Source organism: Somniosus microcephalus, chromosome 19, assembly GCF_052327205.1.
Source record: "Somniosus microcephalus isolate GS21.2 chromosome 19, FLI_Smic_1.0, whole genome shotgun sequence".
NCBI classification, from domain to species: Eukaryota; Metazoa; Chordata; class Chondrichthyes; order Squaliformes; family Somniosidae; genus Somniosus; species Somniosus microcephalus.
The window spans coordinates 65,852,084-65,872,302 of record NC_141005.1 but is presented as its reverse complement, the minus strand read 5'-3'; the positions used below and the strand labels follow the sequence as shown (position 1 = coordinate 65,872,302).

At 43.9% G+C, this 20,219-nt stretch overlaps 1 protein-coding gene across 1 annotated transcript in view; it reads left to right on the top strand.

The window, feature by feature from the left end:
* The window catches only part of LOC147104559 (septin-2), a 177,377-nt gene that overhangs the window by 143,873 nt on the left and 13,285 nt on the right, over positions 1–20,219 (top strand). The gene's annotated exons all lie outside the window — the stretch shown is intronic.

The window sequence follows — 20,219 nt, the reverse complement described above, 5'->3', positions numbered from 1 at the left end:
AGTACTCCAGTGAAATAAACTTAAACTATGATGTTCATTCAGTTTATTCGGTGCTCTCAAGTGTTAGGCGTGGCTCAGTTGGTAGTCCCCTTGCCTTTGAGGCAGAAGGTTGTGGGTTCAAGTCCTACTCCAGGCACTGTGAGCACAAAAATCCAGGCTGACACTCCAGTGCAGTACTGAGGGAGCGCTGCACCGTCGGAGGTGCCGCCTTTCAGATGAGACGTTAAACCGAGGCCCCGTCTACTCTCTCAGGTGGACATAAAAGATCCCATGGCGCTATTTTGAAGAAGAGCAGGGGGATTATCTCCGGTGTCCTGGCCAATATTTATCCCTCAATCAATATCACTATCACTAAAAACAGATTATCTGGTCATTATCACATTGCTGTTTGTGGGAGCTTGCAGTGCGCAAATTGGCTGCCGCGTTTCCCACATTACAACAGTACTTCACTGGCTGTAAAGCGTTTTGGGACGTCCGATGCTCGTGAAAGGCGCTATATAAATGCAAGCCTTTTCTTTCAGTTAGAGAATCCTAATGAGCTGTTTTTGTGGTTGTCAATTTCTGTAACCATAAATGTTGAGAAATGTGCGGTAAGTGTGAATGGGTTAGATACGGTCCTTTTAAGTCGGAGAGCTGGGTTACACGCAGATGCACACAGACACACGCCTTCTGCCTTTCCCTCTTTTTATATAATACAATGCACACACTGTTTTACGACTGGAAAAAATGGGCTGAATGCAGCAATCATTCATTTTGACATTTTTATTTTTACAACAGCATTTTTAATAGAAGGTTAAATATTCTTTCATTGAAGTGAGGGGATATTGGCGAGGCCATAAAACTTGTTTTTTATCCTCCTATAATGGGGCTCAACTTATGATAAACTGAAGTACCTGACTCAACCAGAAAGGAAGAAAATAACTGCATTTATATAATGTGTTGCCACTTTGCCTAATCGTCTTTAATCGCTTCATACAGTAAGGGCCTCTGAGTTGCATCTTTCAGCTGTTGTGAAATGTGCCTTTATCAGCAGAACACTTTCTGGATGGGTTGGGAGGAAATCAGCTGACAGTCTGTGGCTTTTGGAATTTTTCAAAAAAAAACAAATACTTGCTTCCTTTCCTGAGCCGTTCCTGGGTTTCTGCAGTAAATGTCCTGTCTAGATGTGCCGGCAGAGAAAATGACTGCCGTCCAGCACAATTTGGACTACTTATTACCTAATTACGTTGATACAGATTACAGCTTCAGATTTTATGGGGTAGATTTTCAACTTGCGGGCGGTTTTTATAACAGGCGGCTCATCCAAAATGCCAGCTTTACACTCGGGCGGCAAGTTGACAACCAAATTTATTGAAGCATTTAAGATTCTGAAGGGGCTCGACAGGGTAGCTGCAGAGAGGATGTTTCCCCTCGTGGTGGAATCTAGAACTAGGGGGCATAGTTTCAGAATAAGCGGACACCCTTTTAAATCGGATATGAGGAGGAATTTCTTCTGAGGGTTGTGAATCTGTGGAATTCTCTTCCCCAGAGAGCTGTGGAGGCTGGGTCATTGAATATATTTAAGGTGGCGATAGACAGATTTTTGAACGATAACGGAAAAAGGGATATGGGGAGCAGGCAGGGAAGTGAAGTTGAGGCCAAGATCAGATCAGCCATGATCTTATTGAATGGCGGAGCAGGCTCGAGGGGCCAAATGACCTACTCCTGCTCCTACGTCTTATGTTCTTATGTTCTAACCCTTTATAGCTTTCTTCTCTGAGCAACAGCTGCTATATAACACAAGCAAGTAAGGATATGGCATTGGCACAGTTTATACTGCCCTTGCTGATCACTCAGTGCCATATGTGGCATGTACCAGTGCAGTACACAGCACCAACCATTTGGGTCTCAAGTCTGGAAATTAAGCAAGTTTTGGTGACTCTGGAAAGCAACTTCTGTTTGAGGTGCTGTGGCTGGTATAATTACACAGCCTTAAGAAAACTTAGAGCGTCCACTCTACAAGCCCAAAGGGAAGTTTTCAATCATTCGTTTATGTTTGTGATAAATGCTTGCACGCCTCAAGATGAGGTACATTTGTGGTAGAAAATGGAGACCAGCACCTGGCACCAAAATAGAAGGGGGGGGTTAGCGTACCAAGGTCACTATACTAAGATGAGAATAAAAAAGACGATGAGAGGCTGACTATTTTTAATTTGAGTGCTTTTTGGATTTCTTCTGTGGGCAGGGCTTGATTTGTCTGAGAATTTCACTTTTTATATATACAAAACCTGACTCACTCCTCCAGTAATGACCAAAAGGGGGCTTTTGCCAAAGGCTGCAACACAAGCGCTTACTGCAGCCATCTCTAGAATAGAATCTTATACCACAGAACAAAGCCATTCAGCCTGTCGTGCCTGTGGCGGCTCTTTGAAAGAGCTGTCCAATTTAGTCCGACACCCCAGCCATTTCTCCATAATGCTGCAAGTTCCTTTTGAAACTTACTATGGAATCTCATTCCACCACACTTTCAGGTAGTGTGTTCCAAATCCTGTCTTTGTGAAGAAATTTCTCCTAATTTTCCCTCCAGTTCTTTTGCCAGTTATTTTAAATCTAGGACCTCTGTTTACCGACCCACTTGTCAGAGGAAATAGATTCTCCCTACTTGCTCTATCAAAATTTACAAGGATGCTACCAGAAATGCAAGGTTATACCTATCAGAAAGGATGGACAGGCTGGGTCTCTTTTCTCCTGAAAAGAGAAGGCTGAGGGGTGACCCTAATGGAGGTCTTTTAAATTATGAAAGGTTTTGATAGAGTGGATACAGAGAGAATGTTTCCACTTGCGGAGAAGAGCAAAGCTAGAGGTCATCAATATAAGATAGTCACCAATAAATCAAATTGGGTAAAGCAGTTTCTTCTGAATTCCCCGAGAGTGGTGAGAATGTGGAACTTGCTACCACAGGGAGTGGTTGAGGCAAATAGTGTAGCTGTTTTTAAGGGGAGGCTAGATGAGCATATGAAGGAGAAGGTAATAAAGGTTTATGCCGATGGAGTTAGATGAGGAAGGATGGGAGGAGGGTCGAGTGGAGCATAAACGCCAGCATGGACTGATTGAGCCGAATGGCCTGTTTATGCGCTGTATATTTTGTGCGCTGTATATTCTATGTAAAAAGCCCTCATAATTTTGAATACCTCTATTAGCTTCTCCAAACTCCCCACATAACTGAATGCCCTTATCCCTGGTATCATCCTGGTAAACCTCCTCTGTGCTCTCTCCAGGGCCTTGATATGCTTCCTGAAGTGTGGGGCCCAGAATTGTACATAATACTCCAGCTGAGGCCTAACCTGAGATTTGTAAAGGTTTAGGCTGACTTCCTTGTTTTTGTATTCAGTGCCCCTATTTACAAAGCCAAGTTTCCCATATGCTTTATTAACTGCCTTCTCAACTTGCCCTGCCACCTTCAGTGATTTGTGAATATGCACCCTCAGGTCCCTTTGTTCTTGCACCCCCCTCAGAATCGTACCATTTAGATTATACGGCCTCTCCATGTTGTTTCTCCCAAAGTGCAACACTTTACATTTATCTGCATTAAATTGCATCTGCCATGTGTCTGCCCATTTCACTAATCACTAAAACAGCAGCCCTGGGACCAGGACAACATGCGTTGAGAAAAGTCAGCCCTGATATTAAAGATCACAGGGTACTGCTAACCACGGCAATAGGCAACTGGAGCAGTTCAGTTCGAGTATGCTGTGCGGCCTTTCACTCCACCAATCAGAAATAGAATTCTTCTGGGAAAGCAAAGCAAGAATTTGGCAGTGGTTATTTTACTGATTCTTTTTACTTTGTTAGCAAGTCCATTTGAAAATACTTAAAACATGCGTCAGCTTTGTCTAGGGGGGAGAGATCTACAAGAAACGTAACCTAATTATAAAAAAAAACAGAAAAGAGAGCATAGGAAAGAATAAAAAGGGAAGACATTGATGACAAGGGAATGAATAGAGTTATAGAACAGGAGTCTAAAAAGATGGTTAAACATAAAGTGCGAGAAAATCTTATTAAAAATGAGTTAAACTGTCTGTGCAGCAATGCACACAGTGTCTGTAATAAAACAGGGAATCTGGAGGCAATCGTGCATTGCGAGGAACTAGGTGTAAAGTACCCCATAATAGACTGATGAACAAGGTCAGAGAATGCGGAGTCGGGGGATAAGTAGCAGAATGGATAGCTAGCTGGCTTCAAGACAAAGAGTAGGGGTAAAATATTCGCAGTGACAGAGGGTGGGAAGTGGTGCTCCACAGGATCAGTGCTGGGACCACTGCTGTTCACAATTTACATTAACGATTTAGACTTTGGAATCAAAAACACAATTTCTAAATTTGTGGATGACACCAAATTTGGGGGGATAGTCAATACTGTACTGAGGAGGAGTGCAACAAATTACAGGAGGACATCAATAAACTTGCAGAATGGGCATATCATTGGCAAATGAAGTTCAACACAGATAAATGTGAGTTATTACATTTTGGTAGGAAGAATAGGGAGGTCACTTATTACTTGGAGGGTACGAGTCTAGGTGGGGTAGAGGAAAAACAGGATCTCTGTGTACAAATACACAAAGCACTAAAAGTTGCGACACAGGTTAGCAAGGCCATAAAAAAAAAAAACAAGCACTTTGGTTTATTTCTACAGGTATAGAATTGAAAAGTAGGGAAGTTATGCTAAACCTGTATCGAACCTTGGTTAGACCACACTTAACAAGTACTGCGTACAGTTCTGGCTGCCATATTATAAAAAGGATATAGAGGCACAGGAGAGGGTGCAGAGAAGATTTACAAGGATGATACCAGAAATACATATCAGGAAAGGATGAACAGGCTGGGTTTTCTGAAAAAAGAAGGCTGAGGGTGACCTAATAGAGGTCTTTAAAATTATGAAAGGTTTTGATAGAGTGGATGCAGAGAGAATGTTTCCACTTGTGGGGAAGAGCATAACTAGAGGCCATCAATATAAGATAATCACCAAGAAATCCAATAGGGAATTCAGAAGAAACTTCTTTACCCAGAGAGTGGTGAGAATGTAGAACTTGTGGTTGAAGTGAAAAGTATAGATGCATTTAAGGGGAGGCTAGACAAGCATATGAGGGAGAAGAATAGAGGGTTATGCTGATAGATTTAGATGAGGAAAAATGGGAGGAGACTTGAGTGGAGCATAAATGCTGGCATGGGCTAGTTGGGCCGAATGGCCTGTTTCTGTGCCGTATGTCCTATGTAGCTCTGTTGTCTCCAGCAGTGTGTGAAGCTATCCAGTGCCCACAGTTGAGGCAGAGGGGAGATGAATTCAGAGGAACTGTTTCAACTAAAAATTTTGCGGTCCGTCATTACTGTCATTACTTTCTTCAGTTATCACAAAAATTGGAGTCAAAACTGGGACCACATACTTCCCAACAGAAAGCATAAAGACCTTTGGTCTTTCTGCTTACTATCTGGAGAGGCCTAGTTAATTCTCCTGCTTTAACTAAACAACAACATGCATTTATCTAGCGCCTTTAACATAGTAAAATGTCCCAAGACACTTCACACAGGAGTGTTATCAAACAGAATTTGACACCGAGCCACGGAATAAAATCTTGTGACAGGTGACCAAAAGCTTGATCAAATAGGCAGGTTTTAAGGAGCATCTTAAAGGAGGAGAGAAAGAGAGACGGAGATGTTTAGGGAGGGAATTCCAGAGCTTGGCCTAAGCAGCTGACAGCACAGCCGCCAATAGTGAAGCGATTAAACTCGGGCTGCGCAAGAGACCAGAATTGGAGGGACACAGATCTCGGAGGGTTGTAGGGCTGGAGGAGGTTACAGAGCTGGGGAGGGGCGAGGCCATGGAGAGATTTCAAAACGAGGATGAGAATTTTAAAATTGAGCGATTGCCATAGGTCAGCGAGCACAGGGCTGATGGGTGAACGGGACTCGGTGTGAGTTAGGATACTGTTTTGGATGAGCTCAAGTTTATGTAGGGTGGAAGATGGGAATCCAGCCAGTAGAGCATTGAAATAGTCAAGTCTAGAGGTAACAAAAGCACAGATGAGGGTTTCAGCAGCAGGTAAGCTGAGGCAGGGGCGGAGTCGGGCAATGCTACGGAGGTGGAAGGAGGCAGTCTTGGTGATGGAGCCAATATGTGGCCGGAAGCTCATCTCTGGGTCAAATAGAACACCAAGGTAGCAAACAGTCAGGCTCAGCCTCAGACAGTTGCCAGTAAGAGGGATGGAGCTGGTGACTAGGGAACGGTGTTTGTGCTGGGGACTGAAGACCGTGGCTTCAGTCTTCCCAATATTTAGTTGGAAGAAATTTTTATTCATCAGCACTGGATGTCGGACAAGCAGTGTGACAAATCAGAGACTGTAGAGGGGTCGAGAGAGGTGGTGAGGTAGAACTGGAGGCCAAGAAAGCACTGCAGCTAGAAAGAGGAAATGCTGCATGGAAGATCAGGTGTATTTCATGTGCTGGATTCAGCAGCAACTGGCAAAGAAAAGAAACCGGTTCTGGTGAACAGATTTTACAGGTGTTGAAAAGGATTCTTTTGGTCCTCCATCTGGTTCAGTACAAACACTGAGTCGAATACTGGTTGAGTTCAACAGTTTTTATTCCGTCATCCCGGGAGACTTACTCTGATACAGCACAGTCCTGACTCCAGAAGAGTCTGACAGGTTAAACCAGAGCAAGCAATCTTTCATACAGTGTGCCACATTATTATACTTGCATTTGAGAAGACATTAACACATCGTACAGTCTGCACCAATCCCGAGCTGTACACGTATACATTTAATTTGATTTCCTGGCCTGGCAGTATGAAACAAAGAAGTCACATTTCACTGAATGGTTTATAGTTAAGTAAATATCCTGGTAATGGTTTCATGATCACCTAATCATTATGGTAATGCGTTTGCAATCATGGTAATGTGTTTTCTGATCGCCTATTGTCTGTATAACCTCTGCACTCCGCCCTACACTGTTTCCACCAGCAAGGTGTGACATTGTGGGTGCCAGCCATATTAGCAGCCACAGATCAGTTTAGCTTCTTTTATTTTACTTCCTGCTGCCTTCACAGTTTCTTGAGTTAACATGATCATTTCTTACAATATGCAAGTGACTCAGCGATGTCGACATTTCACCACCATTTTATGCTGACAGGATCCTCCATTTTAGATTGACAGGGTCCATGGCTATGCGAAGCGAGTTGTTACCATATTTTGCATTCTATATCCTCACAGGCACTTAGGAACAGAACCATTCGGCCCCTCGAGCTTGCTCCACCATTCAATTAGATCATGGCTGATCTGTACCTCGACTCCATTTACCCGCCTTGGCTCCATATCCCTTGTTACCCTTACCGAACCAAAATCTAAAGTAACAGACAACAAGCCAAAGGTGTAGAATGTGACAAAGGACCTGTTACAAGGCATACACTCTGATGAAAAGAGTGAGGAAAACAGAAAAGGTAGAAAAAGTGCTGATATTTTACCTGGTACTTCCTAATAGGGGTGTAGCACGGACAAAAGGAACATAAATGCTGTCTCCGTTTGCTGCCTCTTGACTGAAAAAGAATGTAGTCCTCAGCCCATAGTACTGGTCAAAATCACCAAAAGTGCTTTATTTCTTGTGATCCTCCTCGACCACTCTGGTCTTTAATGTGGTCAACTGCTCCATCCTCTTCACTGCCACTCCACTTCTGTGACATCTATACATTCCAGTGCAGCCAGCGGTCAAGTACGCCAGCCTATCAACTTCTGTGGCATCTATAGATTCCAGTGGTCAACCACTCCACCCTCTCCACTGCCGCTCCACTACTGTGGCATCTATACATTCCAGTGTACATACCAGCATATGTACAAAGTCTCCTCTTCCCATACCCGCACAATCATGTCGTGTGCCCAAGCATCAATTCTTGGTCCCCTCCTGTTCCTTATTTATATACTTCCTTTTGTCAACATTGTCAAGTTATGAGTCTGGTTCCCTACGTATACTTACAATATCTAGTTTTATCTCCTTGCCACCGCTCTCAACTCCACGGCTTTCGTTGTGCTATTCTCTAAGCCATTGTCATCAAAATAGAACAGCTCCTTTTTGGGTCCCGCTCCCTTAAAAACTTTGAATCTTAGCCCATGACCCCATCCGCCATCTTGGCGCTTTGCTCAGGCTTAACTCAATAATGCACACTCTCATCAGTATTTCCCGTCTTTGCCCTATCTTATCCCCACCTCACCGTGCCTTTGTTACCTTGCAGGTTCAGCTTCTGCTGACTCTTGTTTTGACACCCTCCCTGGTCATTGTTATACACAAACTCTAAGTTGCCCAGCATCATAAGCCTGCTTCCTGTCTTGCACTAATTCCTGTTCAATAATCACCCCTGTGCAGGGATTCTGTGCTTTTGTAACATACTGTGCTCCATCAATGTCACAAGCAGGTTTTTGTATTCATTGCCAGAACACAACCAGTAAAATATGACTAATTATTAATGAGAACAACCCTCCCTACTTGAGATCACTGTTCTGCAGTGTTCCATACCTGTTTAAAGCTCGTTAGCTGAGGTTCTGTTTGAATTGTGTGAAATAAATATTCCAAGTTAAGTCCTTACCATGGCTTAATATTCGAGTGTTTGCAAAACATACCCTGCAATTAGTTTTAAAAATAAGTTTGAACAAAAAACAATTCACCACAGGGTAGCTGGTTTCTCAAACAGGGCCACCATCTTCCCAGCATTTCTGAGGCCAGGACATGGAAATGTGACCTCCGGGTCCAAGCCCACCTCCTCCTTTAAGCACTGCTCATTGCTTTTATGATGTTAGAGGAAAGTTTAATCTCTCGAACTCTTGTCAGGAAATGCAAGAATGGCCATTACGATAGTTCCAGACTGAACATTTTGAGATCACTCCAATGCAGTAGTCTCCCAGCAGTTTACCCGTCTTGCAATTAATATAGAAAGCTGAAGCCTCTCCTGGAGTTTTTCCAGTTTTGAACGTATTACTCGCATGGGGCGGGGGGGTGGATCATTACAGTCTTTCTCCTTGGTGATTGACGTTTCCCAATCATAATATTGACCTCTGTACAGAACATCTCTGCAAGGAGAGTGACTCCTAGTGACGCTTGCAGATAAACACCTTGGGGAATGTGTATTGGAGATACTCTCAGGTGACATAGAAACATAGAAGATAGGAGCAGGAGTAGGCCATTTGGCCCCTCGAGCCTCTTCCGTCATTTAATGAGATCATGGCTGATCATCCAAATTCAGTACCCTGTCCCTGCTTTCTCCCCATATCCCTTGATCCCTTTAGCCTTAAGAAATATATGTAACTCCTTCTTGAATATATTTAATGAATTTGCCTCAACTGCCTTCTGTGGTAGAGAATTCCACAGGTTCACCACTCTCTGGATGAAGAAATTCCTCCTCATCTCAGTCCTAAATGGCTTACCCCTTATCCTTAGACTGTGACCCCTGGTTCTGGACTCTCCCGCCATTGGGATCATCCTTCCTGCATCTAGTCTGTCTACTCCTGTTAGAATTTTATAAGTTTCAATGAGATCCCCTCTCATTCTTCTAAACTCTAGCGAATATAAGCAGAATCGACCGAATCTCTCCTCATACGTCATTCCTGCCATCCCAGGTATCAATCTGGTGAATCTTCGCTGCACTCGCTCCATGGCAAGAACATCCTTCCTCAGATAAGGCGACCAAAATGGCATACAATACTCGAGGTGTGGTCTCAGCAAGGCCTTGTACAACTGCAGCAAGACATCCGTGCTCCTGTACTCGAATCCTCTCGCTATGAAGGCCAACATACCATTTGCCTTCTTAACCGCCTGCTGCACCTAATGCTTACCTTCAGCGACTGGTGCACAAGGATACCAGGTCTTGCTGCACTTCCCCTTTTCCCAATCTGTTGCCGTTCAGATAATCTGTGTTCCTGTTTTTGCCACCAAAGTGGATAACCTCACATTTATCCACATTATACTGCATTTGCCATGCATCTGCCTAATCACCCAACCTGTCCAAATCGTACTGGAGTTTCTCTGCATCCTCCTCACAGCACACAAGCCCACCCAGCTTTGTGTCGTCTGCAAACTTGGAGATATTACATCTAGTTCCCTCGCCTAGATCATATATATGCGATACCCCACTAGTCACTGCCTGCCACTCGAAAAAGACCCGTTTATTCCAACTCTTTGCTTCCTGTCTGCCAACCAGTTCTCTATCCAAGACAGTACCGTACCCCCAATCCCATGTGCTTTAACTTTGCACGCTAATCTCTTATGCGGGACCTTATCGAAAGCCTTCTGAAAGTCCAAATACACCACATCCACTGGTTCTCCCTTATCTATTCTACCAGTTACATCCTCAAAAAATTCCAGTAGATTAGTCAAGCATGATTTACCTTTTGTAAATCCATGTTGACTTTGTCTGATCCTGTCACTGTTTTCCAAGTGCTCTGCTATTACATCTTTTATAATGGACTCTAGCATTTTCCCCCACTACCGATGTCAGACTTACCGGTCTATAATTCCCCATTTTCTCTCTACCTCCTTTTTTTAAATAGTGGGATTACATTAACTATCCTCCAATCCATGGGAACTGTTCCAGAGTCTATAGAATTTTGGAAGATGACCAGCAATGCATCTACTATTTCTAGGGCCACTTCCTTAAGTACCCTAGGATGTAGATTATCAGGCCCTGGGGATTTATTGGCCTTCAATCCCGTCAATTTTCCTAACACCATTTCTCTACAAATACTGATTTCATTCAGTTCCTCCCTCTCATTAGACCCTATGTTCCCCGACATCTCTGGGAGGTTATTTGTGTCCTCCTTTGTGAAGACAGAACCAAAGCATGTATTTAATTGGTCTGCCATTTCTTTGTTCCCCATTATAAATGCCCCTGATTCTGACTGCAAGGGAGCTACACTTGACTTCACCAATCTTTTTCTCTTCACATATCTATAGAAGCTTTTACAGTCAGTTTTTATGTTCCCCGCAAGCTTACTCTCATATTCTATTTCCCCCCTCTTAATTAATCCCTTTGTCCTCCTTTGCTGAATCCTAAACTGCTCCCAATCCTCAGGTTTGCTGCTTTTTCTGGCCAAATTATATGTCCTCTCCTTGGATCTTATGCTATCCCTCATTTCCCTTGTTAGCCACAGTTGAGACACCTTTTTTGTTTTATTTTTATGCCTAACAGGGATGAACAAATTCTGTAGTTCATCCATGTGATTTTTAAATGTTTGCCATTGTCTATCCACCGTCAACCCTTTAAGTAACGTTCCCCAATCCATCCTAGCGAACTCGTGCCTCATACCATCGTAGTTTCCTTCATTTAAATTCAGGACCCTAGTCTCTGAGTCAACTACTTCACTTTCCATCTTAATGAAGAATTCTGTCTCATTATGATCGCTCCAACCCAAGGGGCCTCGCACAACAAGATTGCTAATTAATCCTTTCTCATTACATATTACCCAGTCTAAGATGGCCTGATCTGTAGTTGGTTCCTCGACATATTGGTCCAGGAAACAATCCCGTATACACTCTAGGAATTCCTCCTCCACAGTATTGTTACTAATTTGGTTAGCCCAATCTATATGTACATTAAAATCACCCATGATAGCTGCTGTGCCCTTATTGCACGCGTCTCTAATTTCCCTTGTAATGCCATCTCTGACCTCAGCATTACTGTTTGGGGGTCTGTATACCACTCCCACTAACGTTTTCTGCCCCTTGGTATTTCTCAGCTCTGCCCATACAGATTCCACGTCACCCGAGGATGGAATCTCTCCCAGATACATTCATGCATGCTGAAATAGGGAATGTATCAGAAACCACAAAGATAAATGCACTAAGCTACAATTAGTTTTTTTTAATCAATGATAATTATTCCTTGGGCAGCACGGTGGCATAGTGGTTAGCACTGTTGCCTCACAGCGCCAGGGACCCGGGTTCGAATCCGGCCTCGGGCGACTGTCTGTGTGGAGTTTGCGCATTCTCCCCGTGTTTGCGTGGGTTTTCTCCGGGTGCTCCGGTTTCCTCCCACAGTCCAAAGATGTGCGGGTTAGGTTGATTGGCTATGATAAAAAATTGACCCTTCGTGTTAGAGGGATTAAATACGTGGGGTTACGGGGATAGGGTGGGATATGTGTAGGGGTTACGGGGATCGGGTGGGATATGTGTCGGTGCAGGCTCGATGGGCCGAAATGGCCTCTATCTGCACTGTGGGGTTTCTGTGATTCTGTGCTTTACGAATTTGGAGAAATGAACATTGGTGTCCGATAACACGTGTTCAAGACTGCAAAGTTACTTTAATTTCACCTGTGTTAGATTGGCTCCAGCAGCTCACCTGAACCATTGCACTATGTCTCTTAAGACCCGGGAGAATTGCAGTTCAACACCATTTCTGTATAATTTTCTTGTAAAAATACAGCATTCTTGGCCTGCAGCCGTTTGCATGGTATTAGTCAAACCATTTTAGTGGGCTTTGTGTCCTTTAGGCTGATATTGCCCATCACACGGGTAACGTCAAAACTTTTAATAGTTTGGAGCTGACTTCCTCTGGTTAGGTGCCATTTTTAGAAATGCACACACCACTCCCTGTGCATTTGTACACCTTGATTTACCAACTGGAACTTGGAAACGACAGCTCCTCTTATTAGGGACGAGCATTTGTTTTGATTTGTGGAAACTCTAGGTTTTATAAATGTTTCTGTTGACAGAGCTGCTCTGTATGGCTCTGTGCTGCACCACTTCCTTCAGAAAACAGTGGAGCAGATGTGAGGGTGATGTGAAGTAAGGGAACCCCTTGGAGAGCACTACCTCTCTGTGAAATGACTTGGGACCTTGTTCTACATTAAAAGCACTAAGCAAGTTGTGTATATATATGTGTTTATAAGACTTTTATTTATACAGCGCCTTTCACAACCTCCGGATGTCCCAAAGCGCTATACAGCCAATGAAGTACTTTTAAAGTGTAGTCACTGTTGTAATGTAGGAAACGCGACAGCCAATTTGAGCACAGCAAGCTGCAATGAGATAAATGACCAGACCACCTGTTTTTTTTTAAATGTTGGTTGAGGGATGAATATTGGCCAGGAGACACCTCCCCGCCCCCCACCCCCTCCCCATTGCTTTTCTTCAAATTGTGTTGTGGGATTTTTAAGCCTACCTGAGAGGGCGGACAGGGCCTCGGTTTAACGTCTCATCTGAAAGACGGCACCTCCGACAGTGCAGCACTGGAGTGTCAGCTTGTGCTCCAGTCTCTGGAGTGGGAGTTGCACCCACAGCCTTGTGACTCGGGCAGGAGTACTACCCACTGAGCCATGGCTGACACTTGGAGGGTGAAATAAAAAGAAAACACGAATGCTGGAGATCTGAAATAAAAACAAAAAAAGGAAGAAATGCACTGCAAGTCATCAGCACCTGAGAGAGGAAGACAGATGAAGGTTTTGGATATTACGGCCAAAACATTAATCGTATTACTCTTTTGGGTACTGACCGACCATTTCTAGCGTTTTTTGCTTTTTCAGCAGCACGTCAGTTGAACATTTGCAGTGGAAGGGAGGAAAAGAGAGATGTCTACACAGAAGAGAACACTGTCTATTGGTATATAAAAGGTCAAACGGCTTCATGAACTGGAGTGGAAACTTTTTTTGACCCCTCTCCCCGCCCCAAACTAACCACTAGTCATTAGTTTTGATTCGGTTGTAACGAGTTAAAGATAAGTTAGTATTTTCCTGTTCTTGTAAACCTGGTCTCTTCATTTAGGGCCGTTCACAATAATTGCACTATTTCAGAGGTTTCATGTGTGCGAAGTGAATTTCTGCGCTCTGTTTTGCGTTAATTCGTATAATGCATTGCAGCATGAAAATTGATGTGGCAGCTGAATGCACTAAAATACTGAATTACAAGTGCAGAACATGAAATGAATGGTTTAATTATTAACAAAATCGAAACCAGGCAGTTGTGCACACATGTTCCCCTTATGTAACCAGGCTTATTTTTAGAGGGGTTTGGGGGGGGGGGGGGGGCTCCTGTTGGCTTTGGTGTGGTTTTCTTGCGAACACACTAAATTTCACCTGTTCAAAACATTACCAGTTGATGAAAACCTTTCGATTTGTGCATTTGAAGTGAAGCCAGGAAGCTAGTAATGTATAGGGGAAATGGCGATTCTCAAAAGCTGCTGGGATGATGCTGGGCTGCACACTAGTACTTGCAAACTGCTGTTCGTGAGAGGCCCTTTGTGGCGTTTGTAATTTAGAAATTAGATTGGTGTTTGCTGGAGGTTGACATTGTGCTGTCTATCCCTTTATGTTTCACGCCAGCTGTGTCCTTAATGCCACAGTGAATGAGAAAATGTAAAACAATGGCCTGGTCACCACTGAGCAAATAATCAGGACTGGGTCCTTGGGGACAATAAGCAGTGAGGTGATGCAGAGCCTGGCCCATTAGTGGGGATGCCCCAACAGAAGAAGATAGAAAAGGCTAATTAAATCCAGTGTTGAAAATGGTGCTATCTTGCTGCATGCAGTGAGGATTCAATTCGCATCACTTTACACTTTCGTTAAAGGTTTAGTCTTGCAATCTGGCAACACCGGCACCTCCAAGTTCCCCTCCAAGTCACACACCATCCTGACTTAGAAGTATATCGCTGATCCTTCATTGTCGTTGGGTCAAAATCCTGGAGCTCCCTCCCTCACAGCACTGTGGGAGTATCTTCACCACACGGACTGCAGCGGTTCAAGAAGGCGGCTCACCACCACCTTCTCGAGGGCAATTAGGGATGGCAATAAATGCTGCCCTTGCCAGCGACGCTCACATCCCATAAACGAATAAAGAAAAAATCTCTCTGATCAATTACTCATGCTTTTACTCTCCACAGTTTCTCTTTGGAATCCTTTTTCTGCAGAGAAACAGTCTAATCTTTAACATGTTTGCAGTTATTCTATACAGGTTATTAACTGTCAAACGACTTCCCCAGCTGCTTATTTGAGCCCGTCTTGGCTTGAGCCTGAACTGAGCTTTCTACTTTGCATCCGATTCCATTGCCAAAGGAGAGCCCATTCTGCCGTCTGGACGTTAGCTGATTACACCTCTCCACTGGTGAAACCTTCAGCTGTGTGTTCACATCAAGGATTGGCTTCTCAAATGCTTTTTGCACAGCACTCCCCACCTCCTCACAAACTTCAGCTAATCCAGAAATCTTTGATCAGAATCCTCTCCCTTTCCAAATCCCAAACTCCTGTCTCCTTTTGTCCTTGCCCAGCACCGCCAGCTACCTAGGCCTCTGTAACTCGACTACAATACCCTCATTTTTAAATCATTGCGACACTTCCCACAACCAATTTGAGGAATCATCTCCAGCCATATATCCTAACCCAAATCCTCCATTCCTTGGACTTGCACTTGCATTAAGGTTCCCATAAACCTTCCGTTCCTTTCACTGAATTGTCTCATTCTGATGCTGAATTGGCCCCATTTATGTTGCTGCAAATGCGTGATTCTTGATGACGAGGGAAGGTTTACACAGGCCAGCAATGTGGAAAATACATTATGTGCCAGTCTGGGGTGGTTGGAGGTCGCAGCCAGACACACAATGGCGGACCTGACCTAAATATGACTAACAGGTGTCCTATAGCTTTACAGCCAGTGGGACTTTCTATCAAAGGTATATCGTGCAAAACCCCTGCTTGAAAGATGTTTCTGCAGCTGCAATAGCAAGAGCATCAGGTCCTTCACACAACAGGATTGCCTCTGGTGCTCTTCCGTAGTATAAAGGAGGCAAAAGTAATGTTAGCCTCGTATTTCTTCAAGGCTGCTAGCCTGTACGTAGGTGTAACGGTACGGAGTTCCATTTGTTCTGTTGGTTAAGGGGTGATCACTCTGTGATTGTATTGAATTCAGCAGGGTTTTTATATTGCAGCTTTTCCTAACACATGCCAATGATTGGAGCTCGCATCTCGCTCTGCCAGAACCTGCCTGAGTTTTATACTGCAGATATACAGTTAGATCTTGTAATGCAGGCTTTCTGGGTTGTTTTGCACAGAAACTGACATTGTCTTTATATTATAGCGATTGCTTCAAGTACAAGCAGTTCTGTATGCGCGGCCCCTGGTGCTGTGGACTGTTTATATCGCTGGAGGATTGCACAGTGTGGGTGGTGATAGATGAGCAATGGCATTGGAGCAATCCTGCACTTGCGCAGTTGTTTAAAAGTGGTGGTTGCAACTTTTCTTCCCCAAAGGGTGGAGGAGGTTTGTACAGGCCGGCAATGCAAATACCAAGTTCCTGCTGTTCTTTATACTAGCAGCAGCAATGTTTCTTCTTCTACATTTCAGTATTGTAGCCATTATCTGGGCTGTAAGGTAACTGCACCATTCGATCTCCTGCTGACTACAGGCATTGTCTGCGTGTCTGGAAATTGTCCCGTTAACTCCTGTGGTATTTTGGAAAGGTTTCTTCCACATATGCTCTGCAGGTGTATGTCTCTGTTTCACTTTCCAACCACAAGCTTTCCTTACTCTACCAGCCGCAAAGCACTGGCATTCATCGATGAAGACAAAAACAACTTCAAAATTAAAATTCCGACCCTTGCTGTGTGCAGCAATGCCCTTGATCTGTTGCACGTTTCCACTGAACTGTTTAAATTGCATAGAATGACTGCAGCCTGTGATCTGCTCTTGTAACCTCAATACCAATGTGGGCTCTGAATGTACTGTTACCTGCATCTGAACTGTTGCAAAGTGAGGGTAATACTCTGTTATTTTAAGATTTTTTGTCCCTGCGTAGGCAAAATGAAGCAGCATATTAAGACAGTTTGTTTATAGTAAATGTCCATTCAATCACCCGTTCTGGAACACAGTCTACAGGAAAATGACACTGTTCAACACTTATTGTACTGTTAACTTGGGAAAGATGATCCTCCACCATGTGTACTCCTGTGGAGCTGGCCAACAGTGCTGTTAGGTAGGGTGTTCCAGGATTTTGACCCAGTGACGATGAAGGAACAATGATGCATGTTCAAGTTGGGATGGTCTAGGCTGATGTTGCACACCTTGTAGTGGCAGCTTCACAGGCCTCTGGAAAGTAAGTGTAAAGTTTTGTATAATGAACAGGAATGGTCCAGGATCTGGTCTATTTGAATTCTGTATTTGGTGCAGAATTGTACCTGGATCAGAGATAGTAAAATAGGAGCAGGAGTAGGCCATTCGGCCCTTCGAGCCTGCTCCGCCATTCAATATGATCATGGCTGATCCTCTATCTTAATACCATATTCCCGCTCTCTCCCCATACCCCCTTGATGCCTTTTGTGTCTAGAAATCTATCTATCTCCTTCATAAATATATTCAGTGACTTCTGTGGTAGAGAATTCCACAGGTTCACCACCCTCTTGAGTGAAGAAATTTCTCCTCATCTCAGTCCTAACTGTCCTACCCTGTATCCTGAGACTGTGACCCCTTGTTCTAGGCCCCCAGCCAGGGGAAACATCCTCCCTGCATCCAGTCTGTCTAGCCCTGTCAGAATTTTATACGTTTCAATGAGATCCCCTCTCATTCTTCTAAACTCTAGTGAATACAGGCCTAGTCGACCCAATCTCTCCTCATGTGACAGTCCTGCCATCTTAGGAATCAGTCTGGTGAACCTTCGCTGCACTCCCTCTATGGCAAGTATATCCTTTCTTAGGTAAGGAGACCAAAACTGCACACAGTACTCCAGGTGTGGTCTCACCAAGGCCCTGTATAACTGTAGTAAGACATCCTTGCTCCTGTTCTCAAATCCTCTTGCAATGAAGGCCAACATACCATTTGCCTTCCTAACTGCTTGCTGCACCTGCATGTTTGCTTTCAGTGACTGGTGTACAAGGACACCCACGTTCCTCTGTACATCAACATTTCCCAATCTATCACCATTTAAATAATACTCTGCCTTTCTGTTTTTCCTACCGAAGTGGATAACTTCACATTTATCCACGTTATACTGCATCTGCCATGTATTTGCCCACTCACTCAACTTGTCTAAATCGCCTTGAAGCCTCTTTTCATCCTCCTCACAGCCCCATCTAGTTTCGTGTCATCAGCAAACTTGGAAATATTACATTTGGTTCCCTCATTGATATATATTATGAATTTTCTACATCTTGGCAATCTCACTCAAAGGTCGCAAGGGCAGTTGGGAGATGATACAGAAATGCCACACTGGTGCAAAAGTTTTGGTTGAAGGTGCTTTGGGGGCTTTAACCCACTGCTGTACCTGATCTGAGAGCAACCTTTCCACCAGAGTGTTTTTAAATTGCATAGAATGAATGGAGTCTGATCTGCTCCGGTAACCTCCGTACTGTGGGCTCTGAATGTAATGTTACCTGCAAAGTGAAGGTAATTTTCTGTTTTAAATTATTTTTGGAATGGAGTGCAAGGGTAGGAAATACCTCACTTCAGTTTAGTCGTGGTGACCAATTGTCAGAGCTGTGCAGTCAGTACAGGAAACTTCGCGATATCCGGCACCGACGGGACCGAGCTGCTGCCGATCTATCAAAACTTCCGGATAGACCAGCACTAATATTGAAGGATACGGAGGTTTTCATCTCCGTATCTGACAACAAACACCGTTGCTTAGCAACAGCTTGTAAACACTCGGCCCGTACCTTGGAAGCGTCTCTGAAGCTGTTGCTAAGCTACAGAGACGCTTTCCAGAGCCTGACTGTTTTTAAAAAAAAACAGAGGTTTCCGGACATACAACCTCCGGATAAACCAAAGTTTCCTGTACAACTGTAATCGACCCATTATAGATGGGGGCTCTGAATTCTGCAGGGGTTTCCTGCAGGTGTCTGAACCGTTTCTCCTTGTAGACCATGGCGCACCATGAAGATACATATAAATGATTATAACACCAAATTTGTTTATTTAAAACAACAATGCTGTTCCCTCATTTGAGGGACAAATCCTCAATCTATCCGTGAGAGAGCAGCTCTTTCAAAACCAACAGATCCATAAATTTCAAACGGGAAAGACGAGTGGCGTAAGAAATGTAACGGTGCAAGACTGTGGCTTAAGAAATTTAAATGCAAAATAGAAAGAGTCACGAAGGCTTTGTGAACTAAATGGGCAGAGCTCATGGGCTACAAATGGCTGATGGGCATAAATTGAGCACCCAGATGTTACCTGATGTTTGAATCGTAGGGTGCCAATAGCCCTTTGCATTTCTGCATTTCTCAGTCCAGCCATTCAAAGGGATCTCTTACAACAGCAATGCATTGAACCTCCTGGAACAAACCCTGTTGAGGACGTGTTTCCCTTACGCAGGCATTGCTTCTCCTTCAACTTTAATTGTAAAAAAAAAAACACCTTGTTTGGTGTCTAGCTGGTGTGCAAACACATGCTCTGTCTCTAGTAGCTGTGCTGCAATTCTGTCAATCATTCTGGCTTGCCTTTGATTTCATCATTCTGTACCTTTCTAATCTACCATTCCATCTGCAGAAAATGTATCTAATCTTGCTATGTCTCTAATATCAGGCCTGATGAGCCTGTCCATTCCATTTCTGCTTTGTTCTGGTCTGTGCAATGTGTAATTACTCAGAAAGCTTTCCCCGAGAATGCATTTTTTTTACTCCTCACTGGCTGTACAGGCTTGCCTGCTGAGGACAGAATTAAATATTCCCAGTCAGTGGTCTGGAATTTAATTTCATTGTGAGTGTTCAGCAGCCCTGCAGGAAGGGGCGGGTGTGGGGTCGGGGGGAGGGAGGGAGAGAGCGGCTGAAGTGATTGGTAGTGCTTGCCACTGGATGGCACAGTACTGTCAGAGTATGAATGCTGAGGAAAGCTGGAGACTGACCGGTACTCAGCACATCCTCAACAATATCCGGTTACAGACACACAGTAACTACCTACTCCAGTATGTTGAGATGACCTGTGAGCCTCCATTCCATCTGAATAACCCAAGACTGCATTTTCCCACAAGCTCAGACACCAGTTCTATCAGCGTAACATAATGACCAAGACTGCATCTCCGTGCGAGTTCAGATAATTTCACTAAGTAACATCGACTGCATCTCCCTCCAGATGCACTCAATCCATCTGGGACCACAAGTATAATGGGCAATTGTTTGGGACTTAACATGAATTATTTTGAGCAGAAGTTGTGACATGCATTCACAATCCTGTTCAGAATCTCCACAGCATTTTATCAATGTATGAAGTATTGGGATTTGTGCCCCAGAAT